Below are 6,668 nucleotides of genomic sequence, written 5' to 3' on the forward strand. Positions count from 1 at the left end.
ACACATTTTATTTTATTTCATTTCATGTTTATTTTAGGTTTATTATGTATCATTTAGTTTTAGCTAAAAATAGGAACCCTGGAATGAACATTCAAGCTAAGGATGTAAAAGCACCATTAAAGTATAACAGAAGTGGTCAAAAAAAGTAAAAAGACCAAAATTGCAATCATTATTCTTCAAGTTTTGAAAACTGTAGCAGATTTGGTGGATTAAAAGCGACTTGAAAGATAGATTTGTTCACAAATAAGTCATCGATTCTCAGCAAATTCTTCATTAATTAATGACTTAAAACTGTGAAGTTATCGTATGGCTTCAGAAGACTTTGAATGTAGTGCACAAGTCATACAGAGCATTTTTATGATACTTGTATGGTGCTTTTGCATGTGGATGTTCCTTTCTGAATGGATTTCATATTGCAGTCCCTGACTATGAACAGCTTTGTGATGACAAGCACCAGTCGTACAGTGTTGAATTTGACTTTCAGACTGAAATGAGAAAGTATTTTCTGCTGATCTCAATCCGGTTTTGCTGCTCTGGAGGAAATGCGTGTTGTAAAGTGATGCTTCAGCAGGTTAATTGTGCAAACCCGTTTACAGACCCTCAAAATATGAAACGCTCTTATTGTCATCACAGCTATCGTTTACACTCGAACAGAAGGAACGTGTTCACTATACTGTAAATATATAAATAAGTGTAAGTGTAGCAGGGACAGGAATGAAATATGGCATTCCCATTTCAATGCAAATGAAGGAGAGAATGAATGCAGTGCGAGCGTCTCACCAGTGTTTCTGAGCTCAACACGCTCCTATAGACGGAGGAAATTAGTGTCCGCGCCGCAAATGAAACTGTCTGTCAGCATGAATCCAGAGCCCAACTTATCGCTGCCTTTGCATTGCGTACGGATGTTTACTTCAGATTGCACTTCTTTTAATGCAGAAATGAACCAGCGTGACGGTCGAGGCGAAGGAGAAGCACGGTCCACAACCTCCTCAGAGATTCATCATTTGTCCACCATATGAATATGCTTTTCATTATTTATGACCCTGGAGCACAAAAGCAGTCATCAGTAGCACAGGTATATTTGTAGCAATACAAATGTGGGTCAAAATTATCCATTTTTATTTCATTTGGATATTAAGTAAAGATCATGTTCCATGAAGATATTTTGTAAATTTCTTACTGTAAATATATCAAAACTTCATTTTTGATTAGTAATATGCATTGCTAAGAACTTAATTTGAACAACTTTAAAGGTGATTTTCTCAATATTTAGATTTTTTTGCTCCCTCAGATTCCAGATTTTCTAATAGTTGTATCTCAGACAAATATTGTCCGATCATAACAAACCATACATCAATGGAAATATTATATACTCAGCTTTCAGATGATGTAGAAGTCTCAATTTAAAAAAACTGACCCTTATGATTGGTTTTGTGCTCCAGGGTCATCTGCCTGCTTCGTTTGCGAATTAAATTAAATTAAATTTCATGAAGTGTAATAAAAAACAGTTTTATAAAAATTTGAGTAAGTTTTAGAAGTAAATACATGCAAAATTTGCTTTGAGATTGTACTGGTGTGAAATATACATTCAAACCAATGTAAATGTCATGGTTCATTGTTGTGAGTGTGTGTGTGTGTGTGTGTGTGTGTGTGTGTGTGTGTGTGTTTGTGTGTGTGTATTCTCAAGAATATAAAAGTTTTTGCTTTGTCACTTATTTTTTATTAATAAAAAAAAAAAATCACTTTAAAGTACTAGTGAAGTGCTAAAATAACTAAAACTAAAGAAACTAAATTTAATAAAAACTAGACATAAAAAATAAATAAACATGAATTAATAAACATGTAAAAAAAACACAACAAAATGGCTAAAAATTAAGTAAAAAAAATTAACAAAAACTATAACAGTATATTAATTATATAAAAACACACTAGTGTTATATATATTTAGATTTCTATTTATTTATCTAATATAAATGTTAATCAAATGTAATTATTTATCTAATATAAATGTTAATTTTAATATTGTTATATTAATATAACAATACTGTGTTAATTAATAATTGTTAATATTAATTTTGTTGTTATGTTATTATATGCATAATATAATTGCGTAATAATTTCTGATAATAATTATTTGAAGTAATCATTTTGAGTTTTTTTAAATGTTTAAGTTAACAATAACCCTGCTTTGAAATGATGCATCAAGAAACATTTGTAAGCGAATCGTCTACTTTGCCAAAATTAATTTACTGAACGACAAACCTTCAAAAACAAACTTTGAAACTCTTGGCTTTGGTATATTCGCAAAAACCCATAGTTATTAATTCTGTAATCAATGCATTTATTTTATAGTCTTAAATCAATGCATTTTTTATATTCTTAAACATTAAATTTGCTTGAATGAGTTGAAACACCAAAATGAACAGAAGCACATTATTTTCAAGTATTTGCAAAATTAGACAAAGGAATATTGTACTGTTACTGTAGATTGTTCTGTGTGTGTATTCATCATACCTGTAAGTGTTACACACTGCTTTTGCTCGTTCTGTGTGTAAAATCGTTCTTCTGTTTGTGTTTCTCCACAGCTCCATGGCTGATTGACTCTAATTATGTATCTAAATGAACCAGCTCGCTTCTGTAGCCAGCAATATTGGTTTTCCTGAAATCTTAAAGTAGCAGGGCCTTGCGTGTGACATAATGAAGTTCTGTCCAAGTTAATTCTCCGGCAGGTTTAATGGTGCATTTCGAGCCGCATTAGCAGCGGGGAAACGCTCCACGGGGAATCAAGCGCAGCTCAGTGCATTAAAAGTTTGGACTCACCTGCTGTAATGGTTTAGTGACTGCTGATTGGAAGAGATGGGGACACTGGTGCCTAATGAAAGCCATCTGAAGCAGTCTGTTAAAGGCGTCTCATCGTCAGTGACGAGACACAGACTCAGCTTTCACAAGAGCTTTGGGTTTGTGATGCAAACTTTGTCTTTGAAGAGAAACACTTCAACTTCAAGAGCTTATGCTTAAATACTTTGAAGATTCAGAGATACTCTGACCTCAAAAATCTTTTTTTTTCATGAATTTTGTCCACCGAACAGTCGATACCAAAATACTCAGCAGCACCAGCCATGAAACAGACTTTGACAGACACAGACAGATTTTGTCTTTTTTTTTTAATAAATTTTTATTTCCGTTTTATTTTTAGATATTTTAGTACATGAATGTAAATTAAATGCTTTGACGACTAGCTGAAATAAAATAGGTTTTTGTATTTAATTTAATTTAGTTTCAGTCTAGTTTTAAGTAATAAGACGTTAGGGGTTCTGCTGTATATATTTCTGTGTTCATTGTGTCAGCGAGGGTGTCATTTCTTTCACTCTGTGTTTCTGAATTGAATGCAAATGAATATTGGTTCATTTGTTCAAAAGCATTTACTCTCAAACTTTGATCATAAAACACAAAAGGAGATATTTTTAATCAAACCCATTTATGTCTCTATTGAAAGCACATGCAACACTAAAAGTAATCCATGTTCCATGAGATAATATTATAATATTTATTAATATTTTTATTAGTTTTTTTATTTTTTAAATGTCTAATTTCATTTACATTTTAGTTAAACTTTTAGTAATTTTGTTGTCTTTGTCAGGTTTTGTTGTTGTTGTTTTTGTCTATAGTCATGTGTGTATGTTTTATTTCAGTTCTAGTTTTAGTTATTTAATATCATTATATTATACATAACATCGTTATATAATTCATCAAGTTACACTACATGAAAATGAGAAATGTTGACTTGCCAACTAGCTGAAATAAATGTAAGGTTTTTTTATACTTTATTTTATTCCAGTTAATCTGTGTTTTATTTCAAGTAACTGAAATGGTTGTTTTCATGTATGCAACTATAATAACCTTAAATTCTGAAGAGATATGATTGCTTGATATGATAGACAGACTTAAATTGGGCTTATATTTATTGCCCACACATAGAGCACATCAGATACAGTCAATAAAAGCTGAAACGTAATATCTTCATTTGCGTTTCAAACATGAATGCAAGTCATAAAGGTTTTGAACAATGTGAGTAACTGTCTCTTTAAGCTCTACAGAAGCTTGTGTATGCAGCTGATTCTGCTCTTCTAAAGGGTGTGTGTGTGTATAAAATATTAAAAATAGTAAATGATGTTTATCTGAACGTGTAACAATGCAAACAGGTTTTCTGTAAGGGGTAGGTTTAGGGTTAGGGTTGAGTTAGGGATAGAAGTCTATGCAAAGTCCCCACAATTCACAGAAACCTAACGTGTGTGTGTGTGTGTGTGTGTGTGTGTGTGTGTGTGTGTGTGTTTGTGTGTGTTCCAGGTCAAGGCTGGACCGTCAGTGATTGACATGAGCAGAAACCTTCCGACTGATCCAGCATCATTTCATAAGGGATTCACACTCACGTGTTTCACGCACAGATAGTACAACTTTACATTTTGCCGTTTCACTTCATTGATTAAAGCTCCTCTTTCTCATTCCCCACTCGTTCCTAAACTCCATCAGGAGCGATAAACTCATCCCGTCCTCGCGTGTTTCTCGTGTTAAAGGGAAATCATCTTGAGGAGCACCGGGTCTGACAGGCTCTCGCTGACACCAGCGCCGCATCAGGACAGATGCTCGGACCTAATGGAAAGTGAGTAGCTTAAGACGGCGTCAGCGGCGCTCGCTTTTCCCACCCGCTCCGTCCTGGCCTAATTAATGCCTGCTCGAGAACTAACTTGTAGCTGTCAGCGTCTGCTGGCTCCGCAGAAATCCAATAACTTCAGGGAGCAATTTATGTGGAACACCAGCGAAGCTCCAGCAAACTCCAAATGGTGCGTGAGACACAACCAACGTCCGCCTGAGAGACTCTGTGGACTCAAACACCGCCAGCTGCGACTGATCACCCGCTGCGTTTTGAAATCCTGTCTGCTTGGTTTTTTTTTATAATGTTGTCAGGTGCTTCATAAAGTTGTCAGGAATATTGCATAAAGTGGAATTCGAAATGTGTCAAAAAAATCAGAGGCCTTACTGCAAACATGTTGTGCCTGTCTTTTATTACATATAGACATTAAAATGGTTTTCACTCCTAGACGTTTCCATGACTGCTTGCTTGTCACTTGCTGCATGTACGGTTCTCAGATTAAATACATTACCGGTCATTTTAATATTTTTAAGTCTCTTCTGCTCACCAAGGCTGCATTTATTTGATCATAAATACCGTAAAAATTGGAAATATTTTTACAAACAGCTGTTTTCTATGTGAATATGTGTTAAACTGTAATTTATTTCTGTGATCTGCAGCTGTATTTTCAGCATCATTACTGCAGTCTTCAGAGTCACATGATCTTCAGAAATCATAATAATATACTGATTTACTGCTCAACAAACATTTCTGATTATTATCAATGTTGAACACAGTTGTGCTGCTCAATATTTTTGTGGAAACTGTGATACATTTTATTTTTCAGGATCCACAGATGAATAGAAGCATTTAGATGAAACAGAAATCTTGTGTAACATTAGAAGTCTTTACTGTCATTTTGTTCAATTTAACACATCCTTGATGAATGAAAGTGTTCATTACTTAAAAAAAAAAAACTTTCTTACCCCATATATACTCATACTATAGACAGACAGACAGTTATGTGCCACAGACCTTATTTTATTCATGAATTGAAAAATCCCATTCTGAACCCCACAGGAGAATCAGCAGGGAGCCGGTGGTGGATTAGTCTTCAGGGTTTTGACGTCACGACTCTATTAGATGATAGATTAGTGGAGACAACCCTGCAGAAGACTTCCATGTTTCTTCTGTAATTTCTTTACCTCGCAGCCAGAGCAAATGTCAGCGGATTGAAGAGAAAGAAAAGCGTTCTCTAGTAGTTCTGCTTATAATGTCTCTGGGTCAAGGGCAAAATAAAGCCTGTCCTTATCAGTATCACTGTAATAAATGTAAAACAGCTGGACTACTCAGTTTGGCCATGAATTTCGGCATCACCAGAACCGATCAGCTCGACTTGAAGACAACTTGTCTGTTTATTTCAAGAATCTACTGTCCAGAGAGGCTTCAGCCTTGACTTTTATTACCATTTGCATTTTGAAGAATCACTTTATAGACAAGAAGACCTGATGTCAAAGTGCAAGACCTTTCTAATTTTGAAGGCAGTCACATTTTTGAGGGCAGCGATTTCAAGAACAAAAAGATACAATCATTTCAGCCTATAAGCCTCAAATGAGCTCAGTTTTCTTTTTCTTTTTTTACACCAAATATTATATGATTATTTTATTTGTGCAGTTGTATTGTGAGGCTGTCAGTCAAAAATATGTTACAATTTTATTTTTAATATAATAATATTAGTAATAATGCAATAATAATAACATTGTTTTATATTTTTTATATTATTTAAATTTTAATATTTTTGTAATAATAATAATAATGCAATTAAATAATTTGTAAAATATTTAATAATAATAATAATAATGAAGGCAATGAAAATAACATTGTTTTTTTATATTAATTTAATTTTTAATAGTTTTTGTAATAATAATAAAAATAAAACAATTTAAAAAAATAACACAATCATTGCTCCTGACCTGTACATAATTATTTTTCAAGTGGAACATTTCATGCTTGAGGCACTTTTTCATAACCCTATTTT

The 6,668-nt window shown here is 33.5% G+C and overlaps 1 protein-coding gene across 2 annotated transcripts in view; it reads left to right on the forward strand.

The window, feature by feature from the left end:
- Positions 1–5,344, forward strand: part of LOC306888152 (CD276 antigen-like) — an 82,277-nt gene extending 76,933 nt beyond the window's left edge. Inside the window, exon 8 of one of the 2 annotated variants that reach the window (XM_079446312.1) lies at positions 4,348–5,344. The gene's annotated coding sequence lies outside the window, so the exon portion shown is untranslated. The remainder of the gene's footprint in view (positions 1–4,347) is intronic. The other variant, XM_079446313.1, reaches the window with a different exon arrangement.
- Positions 5,345–6,668: the final 1,324 nt, after the last annotated feature.

This window comes from Barbus barbus, assembly GCF_936440315.1.
Source record: "Barbus barbus genome assembly, chromosome: 22".
Lineage (NCBI taxonomy): Eukaryota > Metazoa > Chordata > Actinopteri > Cypriniformes > Cyprinidae > Barbus > Barbus barbus.